Raw genomic sequence first — 20,097 nt, 5'->3', positions numbered from 1 at the left:
ACATTTAAGGAATAATTAATAAACTATTTGAAAAAAGTACATAAAAGAATCCTACCAAATTCCTTTTATGATACAAATATGGATTTGAAACCTAATCCAAGGATACAAAAAAAAAACCAGAAAAAGAAAGCTGTAGATCAATTTCCCTAATAAACATGAATACAAAAAATTTTAAATAAAATGCTAGCAAGGAAATTAGAGCAATATAAGGTAAATATCATAAATTATGACCAAGTAGTATTTATACCAGGAATACAGCACTAGCTCAATATTAGGAAAACTATCCACATAAGTGACCATATCAATAAAAAAACAAAAAAAATCATTTTATAAATAGATGTAGAAAAAGCTTTTGACAAAATACAACATGAATTCCTATTAAAAAGACTAGAAAGCATATAAATTAATGATGCCTTCTTAAAATTACAAGTAGTATATACCTAAATTCAAAGACCAAAAACTACCTGTAATGAGGATGAACTTGAAGCCTTCTCAAAAAGGTCAGGGGTGAAACAAGGATGTCCATTATTACCACTATTATTCGATATTGTATTAGAAATGCCAGCAAAATCAATGAGGTAAGAAAAAGAGATTGATGAAATAAAAATAAACAATGAGAGAACAAAACTATCCCTCTTTGCAGATGATATGATGGTATGCTTGGAGAACTCTATAGAATCAACTAAAAACCTAGTTGACACAATTAGCAACTTCAGCAAAATTTCAGAATATAAAATAAATCATAAAAATCATCAGCATTTTTATATTCTATAACAAAACCTAGCAGGAAGAAATAGAAAGAGAAATTATATTTAAAATAACTCTAAGCAGTAAAAATATTTGGATATCTACCTGCTAAAACAAACCCAGGGGCTATATGAATACAATTTAAATTTTTTTTCACATAAATCAAGACAGATCTAAAAAATTGGAGAAAAATTGGAGAAATGTTAATTGGGTAGGCCAAGTCAACATAATAAAATATGACAACTCTACCTAAGTTAATTTATTTATTCAGATTCATACCAATCAAACTTCCAAAAAATTTATTTTATATAACTAGAAAAAAATAAAATTAATCTTGAGGAACAAAAGGTCCAGAAAATTAAGGGATCAATAATCAAAAAAAAAAAAAAACATGAAGGAAGGTGACCAACAGCACTAGATTTCAAATTACATAGCAAAACAGTCATCAGTTTTAAAAATATGGTATTTTTTGAGAAATAGAGTGGTGGATCAATGGAATAGAGTAGTTACACAAAACACAGTTAACAAATGACTATCAGAGTCTAGTTTTTTCTCCATAAATACAAAGATCCAATATAAGAAGTCACCATTTGACAAAAATTGTTGGGAAAACTGGAAAACAATTTGGAAGAAACTAAATATAGATCAATGTCTCAATACACATAACAAGAAAAGATCAAAATGGATAAATGATTTGGATATAAAAGGTTATCACCTTTTTATCACAAGTAAATTAGGAAAGCATGGGGAAAAGTACCCATTATATGTATGGCTAAAGGAAGAGCTTTGACCAAAAATGAGAGGATCACAGGAAATAAAATGGATAATTTTGATTACATGAAATTAAATAGATTTTGTATAAACAAAATTAATGCAACCAAAATGAAAGGCAAAATAGGAATCCTGGACAATTTTTACAACAAATTTCTCTTCTTAAGGCTTCATTTCTCAAATGCATAGGGAAATGTACCAAATTGCAAATCATTCCCCACTTGACAAATGGGCAAAGAATATAAATAGGCAGTTTTCAGAAAAAGAAATCAAAGCCATCAATAGTCACTCAAAAATGCTCTAAATCACTATGGATTAGAAAAATGTAAATTAACACAACTTTGTGATGCCATCTCACACCTATCAGCCTGACTAACATTACAGAAAAGGAAAATGACAAACACTGGAGAAGACGTGCAAAGATGGGGACATTAACGCATTATTGGTGGAGTCAAACTGGTCCTACCAATGCTGGAGAACAATTTGGAACTATGTCCAAAGGGCTATAAAACTACGTGCCCTTTGATCCAGCAATATCACTGCTATATATGTATCACAAAGGGATCAAAGAAAAGAGAAGTGAACCTGTTTGTAGAAAAATGTTTAAAGTTCCTCTTTTTGTAGTGCCAAAGTATTTGGAATTGAGGGGATGCCCATCAATTGAGTAATGATTGAACAAATGGTCATAGATTATTGTAGTGGGATACTACTATGCTCTATGAAATGATGAAACAGGATAGTTTCAAAAAACCCTGAGAGGACTTTTATGAATTAATGCAGAGTGAGATGAATAGAAACAGAATATTATACACAGTGATAGCAAAATTACAAGGATGATCAACTGTGAAAGACTTCACTACTATGATCAAGACAATGATCTAAGACAGTTCCAAAGAACTCATGATGAAAAAATGCTTTCTACCTTCAGAGACAGTGGAGATTGAAGTATGTTTTTTTCAGACTTTGCTTTTTATTGTTTTTGTATGTGTGTTTTCTTTTCCAACATGGAAATATATTTTGCATGACTTCACGTGTGTAATCAGTATCCTATTGCTAGCCTTCTCAATGGGTGGTAGAAGGGCAGGAAAGAGAGAGAGAATTTGGAACTCAAAATTTTTGTAAATGAATATTGAATGTTAATGGTCAAATGTTAAATATTAAGGTAATTGGAAAATATTTAATGAAATGAGCAAAAATGGATTAGAATTTTTAAAAGAAAATTATGTATTTATAGCTGTGTAAATTCAAGATGGGAATGAAATCCACTTTTAGTGGATCAATAATAAATGGTAATGATACCTTCTACAATATTTCTTCATAATGCCCTTTAAAAACTTATTCAGGGCACCGTGTAGTCTTCAGTATTACATTAATCACCCTATTGATATGGCTGGAGGTTATAATGTATTATGAATGTACATTATTACTCTCTTACAAAGAAGCTTCCAGTCAAGTATCTTAAGAGGTATCTTGAAAGAAGTAGATTCAAATTATTTTCTAAGACAGTCAGCATTTGAAAAACCCAGTTATTGGAAGTTCTCGCCTTCAGGTTTTCAGTCTAAGGATCTGATCATTTACATGGGGTGTCAATCCATTTATATCCAGTCATTTTTCCTGTTCACATAAAATGTATAAATGTGCCTTATATTTTATGAAGGGAAAATGAAGAAAAGTTGAGCATCTCATCAAATAAAGTATCCTTGAAAGAAGCACATTAAACAATGACAGTGACAAGGACCATCTTGGGCCATCACCAGTCATCTTGAGTTTTTTTCTTGCCGCTGGATTTCAATGAATCTGAAGAAAAGTGAGGCTGGTGACTTTGTGCAGTTCTAACTTACTTAAATTCAGTTCATACAGTGAAGAAATCATCCTCCTGATGTCATTGGTCCTTTTACATAATGAATGATGAACAGCAACTGGAAAAATCAACCAAAACAAAATGTTCAAATGAAAACTAAGTGAAATGATGGTCAAGATGTGTGATATAAAGATGAATTTTGGCCCCTACAAAAGCTATAGGAATAACCTCCCCCTCTTCTTTGTAGAAGTGATGAGCTATGAGTGTGAAGCAATACATTTATTTGACAACTGATTATGTTTGCTGAACTGGGACTTTTTTTCTTTTTTTACCCATTATAAGGAATTTCTCTGTGATTGAGGCAGATATATGGGGAAATGAGGTTTATATAAATATAAAATGTATCAATGTTTTTTTAAAAAGAGGAAAAATGTGCCTATGTGTTGGTCATACCATTTTTCATCTGTACAAAAGTTTTATGAGAAAGTGAAACTTGGAGAATACAGAGGCACTTTGAGAGAGTACCACAGTGTTTGAAGCAGCACTGATTTCAACTCTTTGAATATTCAATCCTTACATGTCTTTCTCTGTGTACAATAGTAGAGATCCCCCACCCTCCCCTTTTAAGGCACTATGGGACATGTATCTGTTATTCACCTGCTTGAAATATATTTACTACTTGCTATATGTATCGATTTTATTCAAAACTTCTTACATTTTAACATGCACAATTGCACTTCAGATTAGCAGCATGGGGTTGCTTCATGCAAATATTCACTCTCCTATTGAATAAAACATGCATAGAATTTGTAGCAATTTCCATAAAGAGAAATATTACATGCTATACAGTTCAGTCCCTCAGGATTTAGCAGATGATTTGGCAATAATTCTATTGTTTGTGGATTTGACGATACCAACTGAAGTCACAGAAAGGACAGATGCCAGCATACCCCATTAACAACAAACCAATGTCTTCCTCAAAAGTATTTTGTAAAATGCCCTCCAATGGTCCTAACTTTTTTTCCTTTACCCCTCTCACTGCTCCTCTCAGGGATCTGCCAGGCTCAAAGTTAAAGAAGTCTCAAGAAACTTAGTTCATAAGTTCCAGAAAAAGTAGGGGGCATGAAGTTCCTTATTTGTATCCTTTCCTATGCCAGTGAAAATCACAACCAACTATTACTTGAGTAGCTAGAAACAGAAAGTTCCTCACCTGCTGACCTGACTGCTGGTGATAAGTCTCTTTAAGGAGGCTTTTCAAGACTTCTCTTCAAGCACATTGGAGAAGACTGGTTCTTGAAGGACAGTCAGTTACCAGAGCATTATTCCTTGTCTTTGACTCAGTAGTACCTGTCAGTATTGGCACAGCCTTTAGAAACTTAAAGTCATCTCCACACCATGCTGATGCTTTGAAGAAAAAACTTCAGTGATGACTTTTCTGGTACATTCTCTGGATCAAACAGGCTCTACTGTACTGAACTGGGGATGTATTAAAAAAAAGTCATTATTCTGCACTGTATATTGCAGTCAAATGGAAAGAATCCTAAGTTTGAAATCACAAGACTTGGATTGAAGCCAATACTAATCTCATACAATTTCAGACTTGGAAGGGTTCTCAGTGACCATCTAGTTTAATGCATCCAGTACTTGAAGAAATATCCTCTCCACAGCATATTCCCAAAATGGTCATCCAACTTCCCCAAGGTCACCAATAAAGTCTAAGACATTCTGAGATAGACCACTCTATTCTGCATAGCTCTGATTACTAAAGTCAGATGTAATTGATTCTTTGCCTCCTCACTTTGCATTCTATAGTCAAAAAGAAAAGATGAAATCCTTTTTCCAGGTGACAGGTCTTGAAATTGTTGACAACTTATTTTCCTCAGGTTTTCTCTTCTCCCTTTTAAATGACCCCACTTCCCTCAACCTATTCCTATATGACATGATTTAGAGACCATTCACCAATCTGGCTGACCTCCTCTGGAAGCTTTCTCTGTGATGTGAATTTGGGTAACATTATCTCTGAGCCTCAGTTTTTTCCTCTGTAAAATGGAGAAAAATAGTACTTGTACTACTTACCTCATAGAGTTATTGTGAACCTTTGTAAACCTTTAGGTACAATGTAAATATGAGCTATTATTACCATATACAACTTTGTGCTTGTGGGAAAATAAATATATTCTTGTTTGCAAACAGCCACCAAAAGTAAACTGTTAGAACCCAAGCCACTGGTGCTTAGGGTGCAGCTGTTACTTGATATAAGATGGGAGATTCTGGCCTCTACCATACATTTGTCTTGTTATCATATGGTCTGAGAAAAGGGAAAAAAAGCTTCAATTCTCTGGTTCTCTCAAAGCAAAATAGTAACAGACTTTACTATCTTCATCTAGTTTTCTTGTGTTCACCCACGTCCATTTATTTGTTTTAGTTTAAAGAAATACATCCTTAAGAAAGGCATTATTAACATGGAGTCCACAAAATTGTCATTGTTGTTGCCATTTTTAATATTCTAATGGCTATATTTCAACAAAACCGGTTTCCTTCATAATTCCATGTTTAATTTTATTCATTGTAAAATAAAAGTCCTGTTCTAGGTTCTCTTCTTTTCTCCCTTTATACTATTTCACTTAGCAATCTCATCAGTTCTCGTGGTTTTAAGCATCATCTCTGTGCAGACAGTTCTCAAATACACTTGTCCAGCCCTAATTTTTCTCTGGACTTCCAGTTTTGCATCTACAATGGCCTTTCAGACAAATCAAACTGGATGTTCCATAGGCAAACTCAACAGATCTCAAACAGAATTCAATATTTTTCTTTTCAAACTTTCACCTCTTCCTAACTTACCTGTTACTATCAAGGACACTGCCGTAGTCCAAGTCACCTAGGCTTTCAACCTACGTGCCATGCTCAGTTCTTCACTCTCTTTCACACACACATACCTCTTCTAATCAGTGGTCATATTTTATTATTCCTAACTTCAGAACATCTCTTTTATACACAACCTTCTCTCCTCTGACATTGCCATCAGCCTGGTACAGGTCCTCATCATCACATGCCTGAACCATTGCAACTACACTATTGATTATTCTCCCTGGTTCATCTTTTCCCACTCAAATCCATTGTTCAATCAACTGTCAAACTGATCTTCCTAAAATTCAGGACTGACCGTATCACCCCTCTCTTCCACAACACCTACAATCAAGTATAAAATGTGTGGTTTTTGAAGCCTTTTATAATCTGACCCCTTCCTTCTTCCTCAGTCTTTCTCTCCACATGTGCCAGGGAATCCAATGATATGGGTCGCCTTACTGCTCCTCAACCAGATACTACATCTACTCTACCCAGCTTCTACTCTACTCTCACCTCTGAACATTTTCACTATCTATCCCTCATGCCTTAAATACTCTCCCTTCTCATTTCCAATTCCTGCTGTCCCTGGATTCTTTCAGTGTTCATCTCTAGCACTGCCTCTTGATCGGTGTCTTTTCTAATCACCCCCAATTAGTTTTCTCTCCTCCCTAGATTTATCTATGCACATGTTTGTATGCCTTCAATAGGAGGTAAACTCCTTGATGGCAGGAACTGGCTTTACTCTCAACTTTGTATCTCTAGTACCTGGAACAGCACCTTACTTACTAGTAGATTTACAGAATTGAGTTAGATGTGTTGGTGCAGCAATGCTCACATCAATTTGGGACACAAAGGAGTACTTTGTCTTAGTCTGCATATAGTTGGCATCTACATATATTTGCCTAATGTTGCATTCTCTAGACACAATGAAGGCTCCTTGAGGTAAAGGCTTGTTTTATTTTTGCCTGTTTCTCTGGTACTGGTACCTAGGACAAGGCCTAAACATTTGTTAATTTAAATTCAATTGAATTTGCTACTTTGTGCTCTTCACATTTTCAAAGTGTTTAGCATAAAGGGAAGAAAGTACAAAATAAGAAGAGAGGGTTGCTTTAAGGAGACAAGCTCATTTTTCTCCCATAACCCTAGTCCCACAACACTTCCTTCAAACCCAAGGGCTATTTCACCACAGGGAAAGGAAAAGATAATAAACATTCTAGCAGTAGAATTAGAAATAACTGGGGCACTAATTTTGAGAAATTAAGGTCTCAGGGTGTTGGTTGCAGCATTTTCATTTACATTAACGAATCTTAATGCACTGTGAACCTCATTAGCAAACACTAGCTTTAAAACATTCTGTAACTGAGTTTAGCTATTGTTCAAGTGGCCTACAGATCAAAGGCTGCTGACTTGGTTAGCAGCTCACCTTTGTTCTTAAAGAATGTTCCCAATTAAGGAAGCTCAAATTTAGCCATTTGCTCTAATTATTATATATGTTAAAATTGCAGAAGTAGAGATAGAATTGACCTAGGAGAACTTTCAGTACATCTTCTTCTCTGGTCTTGGATTGGAAAGATCAGGATTCGCATCCTGGCTCTGACGCTAATTCTCAGCAAGTGTCAACTTCCCTGAGCCTCATTTTCCCATTTGTAGGTCAGAATTTTTCTAAGAGCCATGATTCTGCAAATATGTGGCCTCCAATCCGATAATGCATATAGCAACCCTTCAGTGCAATAGCAGCCTTTGTGAGTTTATATGGTTGAACAATGTATCAGTCTGATGATCAATCTATTCAGTCTTAGCTAGTCATAACCAGAAGACACCTGTATAGTCTATCACTAGAACAATATTTGAAACTATTTTTTTCTGACAAATATATTCATTAATTTCCTTTTAACACCACAGAAAGCTTCTAGAAGCGTAAGCAAGCCCATTTACAAAGTATATTATTAACGATGAGTTTTATTGTTGATTATTAGAAGAAGAGGAATACACACTTTAATGTTGGCAATATGGTACCAATATTGATCATTGTGTCTTAGAAGGGTTTTGATGCTTCTTCATATTAGAATCATTCTACATATTATTCATTTGCCTTGCTTTCATTCATCTGTATCACTTTATACGTCTTCCCAATTTTCTCAAACAACATCTCTCTCTCCACTCCACAATTCCCTAACAAAACTGTTTTCACAACCATATTTCATAAGTTATAGCTATAGAACACTATCAAGACCTCTGGCCCTACATACAGTCCACAGTATAATGGAAAGAGCCCTAGCATGGGAGTCAGATGACCTGATTTTGGGGATTACTTTTATCACTTATAAGTTTTATGAACACAAGCAAGATATTTTATCTCTTTCAGTTTTAGTTCCCCTAGTTTTAAAATATGAATAATTCCCAGGATTCATCTTGGTATTTACTACATATTTGATTCATTGATAATGAGTATTGGTTGATGTAATGTTAATGAGATATGAGATCTTTCCCACTCTTTAATAGGCCTTTTATGGAGCCCATTAAGAAAAACTTGCTTAGAGGAGGCTTGCTTGTAGGAAGGCTTGCACACCTTTTGGTACTAAGTTGACTAGGCACTGAGTCATGAGGGTTGTGATGCCTTCTGGCTCTGAGAACTACATACAGACATACAGACATACATACATATGTATATACATATATATGCATATATACATATATATACACATACACACACTCTTATGACAAGGACTGTTTGATTCCCTGGCTAAGACTCTGAGTAACTATGTGTTCAGCACTTTCCTGACTGCTCAGATTTAAAGGCTCTCTTGATCCAGTGCTGTATGTAAATTGTATAGCAATGTTGCTTTGATTCAGACAGGCAGAGCCCAGTCTATCTCTGCTTATCTTTTCTCTGACATTCAAGGTGCTGACTTTTCCCCTGAACTAGTAAATATAACTAAAGAAGGTTGTTGCCCCCTTAAAAGTAGCTTTCCTTTAAGAAGAGCAGATCCAAGAACCGGTGCTAATAGGTCATCCTGGGTATATTAGGGTGCTTCACATTATGGTTATGATTTTTAGAGAGACTATTGATCAATAGCTGTCTTATCAAACAGATTTCTTGGTGTCTTACAGGTATTTTTAATGATTAATTGAAAATGGAAGTAACATTTCTCTATCACCCACTTTTATTGAATAACAAAAATTTTAATGTATATTGTGATCTATGAGAGGGATAGGTAGAGTAATAGTTAAGAGTACTAGACTTAGAGTCAAGAAGTCCTGACTTCAAATTCTATTTCAGACACTTAATTGTTATCATGCTGGACTGGTCATCTAACTTTTGTGAGATTCAGTTTCTACATCTGTAAAATGAGGACAAGAATAATATGTACCTCACAGAATTATGAGTTATTTCATGTAAACCACTTTACCAAATGGAAAATCCTAGATAAATGTCAGCCAGTCATAGCAGTAGCAGAAGTGAAGTATGGCTTGGCTGAGATGATAGGGATCTATGCCACACGGAATGTTTAGAAGTCATTAGGTGGCTTCTTCTTGTTAGTCATTTTATGGACTGTGTAGCAGGACCAGTTGGAACATTTCCCAAGCTTTCAATCCTTCCATGAAGCTCTCCATTTATAACACACTACTCTATCAGTTACGTGCCAGGTGTCATTTTGTAAGTATCATTACTGTTATTAATCTTGTTTCCTAAAGTGATTTACACTTTGTATATATCGTGAATTTCTTAAATTTCCAAAATGCCTCATAACTAGGTCAACAATGCAAAGAATTTTTATGTGTATAACAAGCTAATTTTTAAATCTCTGCTACAAAATTGTATGCCTCTAATTAAAAAAGTGTATGAAGCCTATTTTTGGTATAAAACACATCGTTAGGGCAAGGCTCAGGCCTCTCATTTGTACTGTATTACTTGTTTTATGCTACTAATTGATTGGATATATGATACTTGTCTTGTGATTTTTATGGTTTCTACAATTTAGGTAGAACCAAGAAACCATTCAATAGATGTCTGTTCTTGTTAAACAAGCAGAATATGCATTATCTCCAAGTCTAAATATTTTGTATATCTAAGTCTAATATACAGCTATTATCTATAAGGCCTGTTTTATACAGTGATGAATTGCCAACAAAATTGCCAGAAACTTAGAATTTAGATGAAGATGAATCTAATTATTCAGATGAATGATGAAATCTGGTACAATAAGGTAAAAATCCAGTGAAGTGATATCTCAACAAAAATATTTTTTTCTTAAGAAAACATAAATGAGCTTGTCTGTGATCTTTCCTTTTCCCCCCAAAAAAGTTAAAATTTCAATTTCTAAACTAAAAAATGAGATCTCTTATAAGGGACATTAAAATATATTTAAAGCCTGAAATGTATCTTCAGAAGTATCCATTTTAAAAGTATTATTGGGCTATATATTGAATTGAAATTCTTTGCCCTTTGACTTGGATTAAAAATTTTCTATAACCAAAAATTCATGCTTTGTCATGAATGGAACAGCCAAGAATAGGGGACGGGGGCTGGGGTGGGGGAGGGGAGAGAACACTGCTATATTAAAAAAACAAACAAAAAATACCAGCTTTAAAGGTATGAACAGATTCCATGAAAGATAACATGCTAAGTCAATCACTTATTTTGTTTGACTATTTTTCCATTGTTGAACATTAAACTTAAGTTGATCAGCTCAGAGATCTACAGCTGGAAGGAACTTTAGAAGTCACCTAGTCTAATTCCCTCCTTTCCAGATGAAGAAACTGAAACTTATAGAGATAAGAGACTTGCCCAAGTTAACACAGGTAGCAAATGTTAGGTGGCATTTCAATGCAGGTCCTTTGATTCCAGACTGTGTTCTTTTACCATACCGTGCTGACTACTAACTTGGTTTATGAAGGACAGAGAGTGGGGAAAGTTATCAAGATGATGGAAAGAAATGGTATCAATTTTCTTTATCTGAAAATATATCTCTAAGAATCAATGAATCTAAAATCAAAGAAGGGGACATATGTTATTCAAATAATTGTGAAAGTCAAATATCTTCATTAATATATGAAGCATCTTAATGGAAATCACTTTTTAAAGTGATCAAAAACATTTGTGAAAAAGTCCAAAGCAGAAAATTACCGAAAGAAAAAAAATACAAATGCTATGGGTTATATGATACCACTTGTGTTCCTTTGCTTACATTTCACATGTAACACTCCTGGCTGTGACAGTCATGTTTCATCCATGATGGGTTCAGAGCAGAACACTATCATGAAGAAATCTTCAAAACGAAAAGTGATTCTAGGGTAAGTGGTATCTATGACTGCTTAATGACTACTGCTGGATGATGAGCAGAGATAATCCATACATAAAATACAAACTGAAAATCATCAATAGCTATATTTTGGATGAAATAAGTAAAAACAATTTTATTGAATACAAATTCATTTAAAATATAAAACTGGGACTTCTCATATAAAAAATTGGGGATGGGCAAAATCTTAAGCCATACTAGAAATGAGCAAAAAAATGTGACAGAATAAAACTAGATTTTATTTTCGTTGTCCAATGAGATGCTGTATTGTTAATGTATTATTTTTTTTGCTTAATTCAAAGATCTTTCCCATCCATTAATAGGTGTATGTGACCTGCCTAAATCACATGGAAGCCTAAGTCACATGTGGTGGGAGGAACTTGTTAAATGGGTGGAACAGAAAGGGGTGGAGCTGGAGCAGAACTGAGAAGATGTGAGTCAGACTAGTCAGATCTGGAAAGGACAGAGAAAGCAGGCAGCTAACCTGAGTGGGAGAGCTTGTTTGTGATTTTGTGTAAGGGAGCCTGTTTGTGATCTGTTTAAAGTATTATGGGAAGTTGAACAAGAGGAAGGCTTGGGAATGATGGTGCCCCTGCATGTTATTGTGTAGAGATTTCTTTCTTTCTATGATGAATTTTGTTTTCTGGTGTTTGAATGAATGTTTTAGCTCTGTCTTCCATGTGGAAAGTCTGTTATATTTTGTGATTCAGAGCTGGCCTATCCATAGCCACCATAGGTTCTGTGAACATGTGAATATCACATTAGCACTACAGATGCTTGCCCTGGCTACCTCATGGAATTATTGAGGATGTGAAAACATTTTGTAAATTTTAACATGACACTAATTACATTTTTTATTATTTTATTTTTAATAGCACCTGCTGATTCTCAGCTTACTATGCCAACTGCCCTACTTTTATCATAATCAACATTTCTATCAGCCTCCTCTCTCAACGTTTCTTTATCTAACTCCTCTCCCTTTCCTTTAACATAATTCCTGGCAAACAATGTTTGTTAGAATTCACTGGGCTACTCCTAAAGATGGCATAAAACTTGCCCAAAGTTTGAACTTTGATATCTAAAAGTTATACTCCAAATGATGACATACTCTTCTGGATGACAGACCCATATTAAACAACTGAATAAAGAAAGACATGTGGAAATCTTCTTACAATTGTTCCACACTCTTTACAGCCTCTTATACTATACTTATTCCCCCACCATTTATGACATGTTTCCTGTTAAGGAAAGAAAGTTTAAAAGTGAATACTAAATGAACACTTCTGAAAAGACATTTCCTTAAAGTTAAACAGCATTTGGGAGGGAGGGAAGGAGTCTGTTATGACAGGTAAGTTTTTCTCACTTAGATTTTCTCACTTTGTTGGCGTGAAGAGGGGTGTAGAATCTGTAACACAATCATAGACTTCAGCATTCTCTTTTACCTAAACAGTTCAAATATATTTTTCTCCTAAAACACCCAAAATTTTATTGGATTAAAAGTTTTCTCTCTCTCTCCTTATTTTGCAAAATATTGTTCTGGCTGACTCCAAGGGTAACAAATGGCAAAAAGCCTGTTCCCAGAATGAAATATATTGGAAGACTTTTTTCTCCTCTGGCACTGTAATTCAGAGAGAAGCCATCTTCTCAGTCATCTTCAGTGGAACTTGGATCATTAAGGAGTATTACAGTGTTTATCTTTGTCAACCACTGTGGATTGACTTCCAAGCAGATGTACATTTTATTTAAACAACTGGAACTACAGTCAATTGCTGTAAGGTTTAGATAAGCAGTGAGTGGTATTGGCTGTAGTCTGTGATATTCACTGATTACAATTCTGAGGCAATTCTAGGGGTTAATTTTTATCTATAAGGTCCTGAATGGTTTGTTTTCAGGGAGCAATGGATCATTGACATACAATACTAGGTGGTTCAATTCTCACATCTTTTCTGAAATCGCTTAAGATTTTCTTCTCCAGAATTTCCATAGCAATCTGCTTGACTTCCAAGTATTTATCCCATTCTACCATCTTTTGTAGTTGCTGATATAGGAACAAAGGGAGACTGTCTATGAACCACCCCTCTCCGAACATGAGTGATTCCATCTTAGAATCAGACTCCATTCCAGTTAAAGTAAGGACTCAAATTTCCCTTACATTAATTCCCCTAAATCTTTCCCTCTTCTGTTCTTGCTTCAAGGCTAATAAAAAAGATCTTTTTTTTATAATTATGCACCTACATTTCACCTCCCCTCTTAGACTCTAGGTTCAGTGAAAATAGGTAACTTACATTGCTTATCTTTGTATCTTACTTTTGTCTTAAAGAAGGCCTGAAATATAGTCATCAACAAACACCAGTTTCATTCTTTTCTTACTTCCTTCCTACCTGCCTTCCTCCCCTCACCCCGTGGCTGCCTCATCTCCCTCCTTCCATTAACTCCCTCATTTCCTCCTTCCTTCACTCCATCCCTTCCTTCTTTTTTCCTTCCTCCATTCCTTCATTATAAGAAGAAAGAAATTATTGCCCTTTTTGTGATCTCAGCATATTTGTGTGTCAGTGAGGTAATAAAGTCAACAAGGTCATAGATTAGGTATCAAAGAAACAAATAAAACATAACAAAAAAATGAAAATACAAAAGACATACCCTGGGAAGAAGTGGAAATCAAGATAGAAGGAATTTATCTATTTTCACAAGTTGAGCACAATAGGAGGTTATTCAAACTTGCAAGTGGAGATAGAGAAAGGTAATATCTCATGAACTGCACTTAAGGAGGAAAATAATAGAAATTTTAAAAATAATCAGAGAACTATCCTAACATAAGAAGAGGGAGGAGATGGGTATAGGGAAAAGATTATTGAATTAGATATAGGGTAGTCAGAAGCAAAATAAAGTACCAATGTTCTCCTATGTAGTGGTGATTATTAAAGTGGAAGAAAAGAATGAGCCTCAATAATTTTTATTTGAATTAAAGGAAAAGAGAGTGGAGATAGAGTAGGATCATATTATTTCATACAATATAAACTAATGATTTTGATTATTAATTTCATAATCTTCCCTCCTCCCTCTTTTTCCTCTAAAATGCAAGATGAGAAAGAAAATATATTACAAGGAATGTTACATTAACATGTTGTGAAAGGGAAAACAATCCTAACAATCAATCATGAATGTGAATGGCAGGAACTTGCCCATAAAAAAAGAAGGTCAGAACAGAATTAACCAGAAAACAAAAACTTAAAATTTTATGTATACAAAAAACACAGGTAAAACACAAAGATTGAGACACCTAAAATGAGAAACTGTGATAGAATATCTTATGTACACGTGGTTATAGCCACATTATCAAGCATAATCTCAGTCAGTAAAGAATAGGAACAATTGTGAGATACAAGCAGGGAAACTGCATTATGTTTACAGACACTATTGATAATGAAACAACATAAATATTAAGCACAAGTGCTCCAAATGGTATAAAATTGAATAACTTAAAGGAAAATCTCACCAAACTAAAAGAAGATATAGATAACAAAAAAATCATTATCGAGAATTTCAACATGTCTCTTTTAGGTTTAATCAAATTTTAAGCGAAAGATAAACTCTGCAAAAGGTTAACTATCTGACCAAAATATTAGAAAAATGTGTTAAATGACTAGTATTTACTGAAGAGTAATCTTAATGAAAAAGAAATCTTAAATTATATCTACTTTGAGCATTATATGATACCTTAGCATAAGTTAACTATGCACTAGGTGATGAGTTCATAAATAATTGTAGAAAGGCAGAAATACAAGATAAATCTTTCTAAGATCACTATTCAATAAAAATTATAATCAAAGAGACAAATATGGACAGAGATTCAAGCTGGAGTTACTATGAAATCATGTAATCCTAAAATGTGAGTGACTCAAATAATGAATCAGATGTTTAGAATTTATATCTTCGAAACAATCAATAATTACATTAAAGAAAAATGATGATGCAGTTACTCCAAAATTTATGAGATGCAGCTATGATCTTTAAAAGAAAATTTATGTCTAAAAACTTATACGAACAAATGAGATAAAGAGATAAGTGTACTTAACATGCAATTAAAATTATATTAAGCATAAAGGTAGAAATCTTGGAATGAAAGTAATAATGTTTACAACCAGATGAGAGTTATTATGCTGACTAATATAAAAGAAAGAAATAAATATAATTAAATAATACAATTAAAATGATATGAGAAAAATCACAAATAGTTGAGAAAATAAAGAAAATTATTTGAAATGATTACCCCAATTATATGTCATCAAAACTGAAAATTTAAGGAAAAGAGGACGAATATTTGTAAAAATTTAAAATACTTAGATTAATAGATCAGAAAGTAGAGAGGTTAAACAACTTCATATCAGAAAGAGAAATTGAGAAAACCGTAAATGAACTGCCAAGGAGGCAGGACTGGAGGGAGGACTGGACAGATTTACAACAGCATTTGATCAAGCATTTAAAAAATTAACCATTCTACCCCTTGTTTCCAAAATGTGGTACACATATAACAGGGATACATAAGACTATATATTGAAATGAGGTAGAGAATAATAAAACTTTTACTATTATTTAATCTGAAAAAGAATAGCAATGAAATTATTCTTTACTAATATTTAAACGGGTTGAGATTGTTGCCTCACTCTATCCATCTGTCATATGGTCACAAGTCATAACCATGTAATTTGAGGGGGAGAATGAGAATTTCACAGTATGGAGAGGCAAGAGTGGTGCTTAATCATTTCTAATTTTTCTGTATATTGTGATATATTGCAGCTTACATGTACTTAGTTTAGCAGATTTAGGAATATCATCTGTTGTTGCACACTCATTTTTCAATCATGTCTGACTTTTTTACAGCAATTTGGCAATTTCCTTGGCAAAGGAAAATACCTAAAATGAAAAAAAGTAGTTTTCCATTTCCTTCTCCAGGGCATTTTACAGATGAACAACTGAGGCAAACAGGGTAAAGTGACTTGCCCAGGGTCATGTCAGTGTCTTAAGTCATATCTGAACAGGAAGATGAATTTTCCTGATATCAGGCCCACCACTCTATCCACTGTGCCACTGAGCTGCCTCGCTGTAATATTATCTACTTTTAACTGAACTATCCTTTGTAAAAATGATAAAGAACTTAAAAATTTTCTGCAAGAAATTTTTAAAATAACAGTTACTAGGGGAGTGCAAAGGAGCAACAAAAAATGGCAGAGCTGAAATCTCTCCTACTTGTAGTGCATTACAATGTTAAAAAATTTGAAACAATCTAATAAGATCTAATAAGAAATTGGTGAATTTACATAAAATGAAATGATTAAAATTAGTTGAAGTACAGATTTAGGGTGACTGTTATTAACTGTGAAACTTACTCTGGCTGTATAATAATTCATGATCATATGGAACCATGATTATCAGCTAGGCACTTTAAAACTAAGTTTTTGCTGCTAAAAATGATGTCACCTCTAAAAATCTCTAATATCTGCATCTAGATATCTTAGAAGAAATCATTCCAGTCTTCAAAAAATTCAAAATGCAGAATGTCAGTGAATTTTGAACTCATTTGCTTAAAATATAAAAATGCAACACTGACAGGATGACTGATCAATATCAGGAAAGATGGAAATTCACTAATCAAATTTCACCTAAAAATCTTTGCAAATTGGCATAGGAGATTGAGAAATAATTATAATAATTTAGAAAGCACAGTCAATTATGTGCTTTTTTCCATTTGAATATACATAGCTTTGTAAAATGTCTTAGCCACCATAGCTTGAGATTAAAGCATCAAACAATTAAGTATCAAAAAAATTAACTTGGAACCATACTATGAATAGCTATGTCTCAAAGCGTTAAACTAGGATTTCAAAAAAAAGAAACAAATTCAACCATATTGCTTTCACAAATTATTATTATTGTTAAACAAATAAGTGAATATATATCATTAATAAATAAAATAAAACATAATACAATTTGTATTATAATCTCACACTTTTATTTCTTTAATCATGCATGTATTATAATGCTATAATATCTAAATACACAGCTTCTGATGGATTAGTGGTAAATGCTCAGAAATGTCTTACTGATAGTATTTTTTGACAAAAAAATGGTTTGGAAACCATTATTTTATGCTACACAATTGTTTACAATGAGATATGTGTGGTACTGAGAAAGGAGGTAAATATGAAGTAGAAAAATAAATATGTAGATCAATATTAATAATTAATATTGTTTAACAATATTAAGTAAAATACTGGGAATGAGGCATATATTTTAAAATTATTAACTATAACCAACTTTAATTAATGCCAGGAATGCAAGGATGGATCAATATTTCAGAAATTCATATGCATATTGTATACATAATTATATTAATGACAAACTAATAAAATTCCATGATTACATCAATTAATATTTTAAAAAAACTTTAACAAAAATACAGCATGGATTCTGTAAGGAAAAAACACCGAACGCATTACATGAGAGGTCCATTTAATTGGGAGGGGGATGGCAATGTTTCTATTACATTTCTCAGATAAGGGTTTGACATCCAAGGTGCCCATATGTAATGACAAAAAGTCAATAGATAAGAGTTCAAGGGATACTAAAAAACAGTTCTCAAATGAATAATTACTATTAACTACTGTATGAAAGGTCACTCCATATCTCTAATAATAAGTGAAATGAAAATCAGAAAAAACCATGAGGTTTAACCTCATATCCATCAAAATAACAAAGATGACAAAATACGGTAATTGTCACTGTTGAAGAGACTATGAAAAGAGAGGCACAGTGAGTTATGCATTATTTGTAGAGCTGTGAATCTGGACAACTGTTTTGTAAAGCAATTTAGAATTATCCATATAAGAAGGCTAAATGTCAACATCCTTTGATCTAGAGATTCTTTTACTAAGCTTATATTCCAACAAGGTCGTTAATAAGAAGGAAGTCCTTCTATATAGCAAGATATTTATAACAGCACTTTCAGAGGTAGCAAAAAATTGGAAACAAAGTGGATGCCATCAAATGGGAAATAGATAAGAAAATTGAGGTATATGATGATAATGGAATATTATTGTGCTGTAAGAAATAATATATGTGATGGATAGGTGAATGAAAATATCTGCATAACTTAATGTGCAGTGAAGCAAGCAGAATCCAGAAACTATCTTTATCTATAGTTCTAGCTATTTTTCTATTCATCTATCCATCTGTCTATACACACACACAAACACACACACACACACACACACACACACATGCACCATGCTAGTTACTTAGAAAGGAAGACTTATTTTCAAACTCTAATTGCCATATTTGATAAAAGATTTAGAGCAGAACTATTAAAAGGTGATCAAATTCAACCTCCTCATTTTAGAAATGAGGAAATGGAGGTTTAGAGAATTCAATTGACTTGTCCAGGGTCATGCAGCTAATGAACATGTGAGATAAGATTTAAACCTTGGTCTTCCTGAGTATTGTCTCTTTATAAAGCAAATTATCTAACATCTTTGACATTTAGTTTCCTCTTTGTAAAATGAGCATAATCTTTTGAGTATCTAGTTAAACAGGGTTATTATGAAGAAAGATTGGTGAATTATAAACTGCACTCGAGGAATAAGCTGTCATTATGGTCAAGAGACTAGTGGAAGAGCATATGATAAAATAGGGGTTCCTGAATTTGGAGTGCAACGTCATGCTCTCCATTGTTTATCTGCCAGAGGTACCCCCTCCTGAGAATACTACCATCACATCCACATACACCAATCACTTCATTAATGCACAAGCTATTTCTGCCTTTCTCCATGCCACTTTATTTACCACGGACAGCTCACAAACTCATCTACATGAGATATCTGCCTATAAAGATATATTTTATGGGGGAACCTTTTTGCTATTCTAAGGCTGTTGTTTATATTATGTCAGTTGTACCACATACAGCATAGCCAGAATTTTTTTTTCCAATGAAGTTATTAGCTAAAAGCAATTTCTAGGGTCCTGGAATTGATTTTGAAATTTAAATGACCACATATACTTTACCCAGTATAACCAACTATAAGCCCCATCTTTCTGTGCAATGTATTCAATAAACACTAGGCAATGATCCTCACCAGATGCTTTTTAAAGAACACTGAATTTGCAGCCAGAAGGCCTGTGTTTGAGTATTGTCTGTCACTTATTAGCTTTCATTTTATATCAGTTTACTTATTGGTTAAGTGACAGAGTTCTCGTCCAATGTTTACCTCCTAAAATTTAAGGGGAGAAAAGCTTTTTGATGATGACAAAATCTTCTAAATGGTCTTAGCCCTTTTTGACTTTGTACTACATTTTAATTTCATCAAAATTATTTGTAACACAGAGATTGTTAGGCACTGGTGTTTCTGGTATCATTCATATGAGTTAAAGAATTTGGGAAAGAGGACTTTATCTAAGGTGTAATCACTGTGCCACATCATGAAGAAAGCAATGGTCATATTGAAAAGATGGTGCAACCTAACCTAAAACCATCCAGAGTGAACTGGGAAAGATTCTGATCATCAAGACTTGCCAGAGAGTTCATTGAACAGCACATCACTCTATGATAAACAAAAGGAATCAGGCCTTTTAAAC

Source organism: Notamacropus eugenii, chromosome 1, assembly GCF_028372415.1.
Source record: "Notamacropus eugenii isolate mMacEug1 chromosome 1, mMacEug1.pri_v2, whole genome shotgun sequence".
In the NCBI taxonomy this organism is placed as follows: domain Eukaryota; kingdom Metazoa; phylum Chordata; class Mammalia; order Diprotodontia; family Macropodidae; genus Notamacropus; species Notamacropus eugenii.
Note: the sequence above shows the minus strand (reverse complement) of the source record.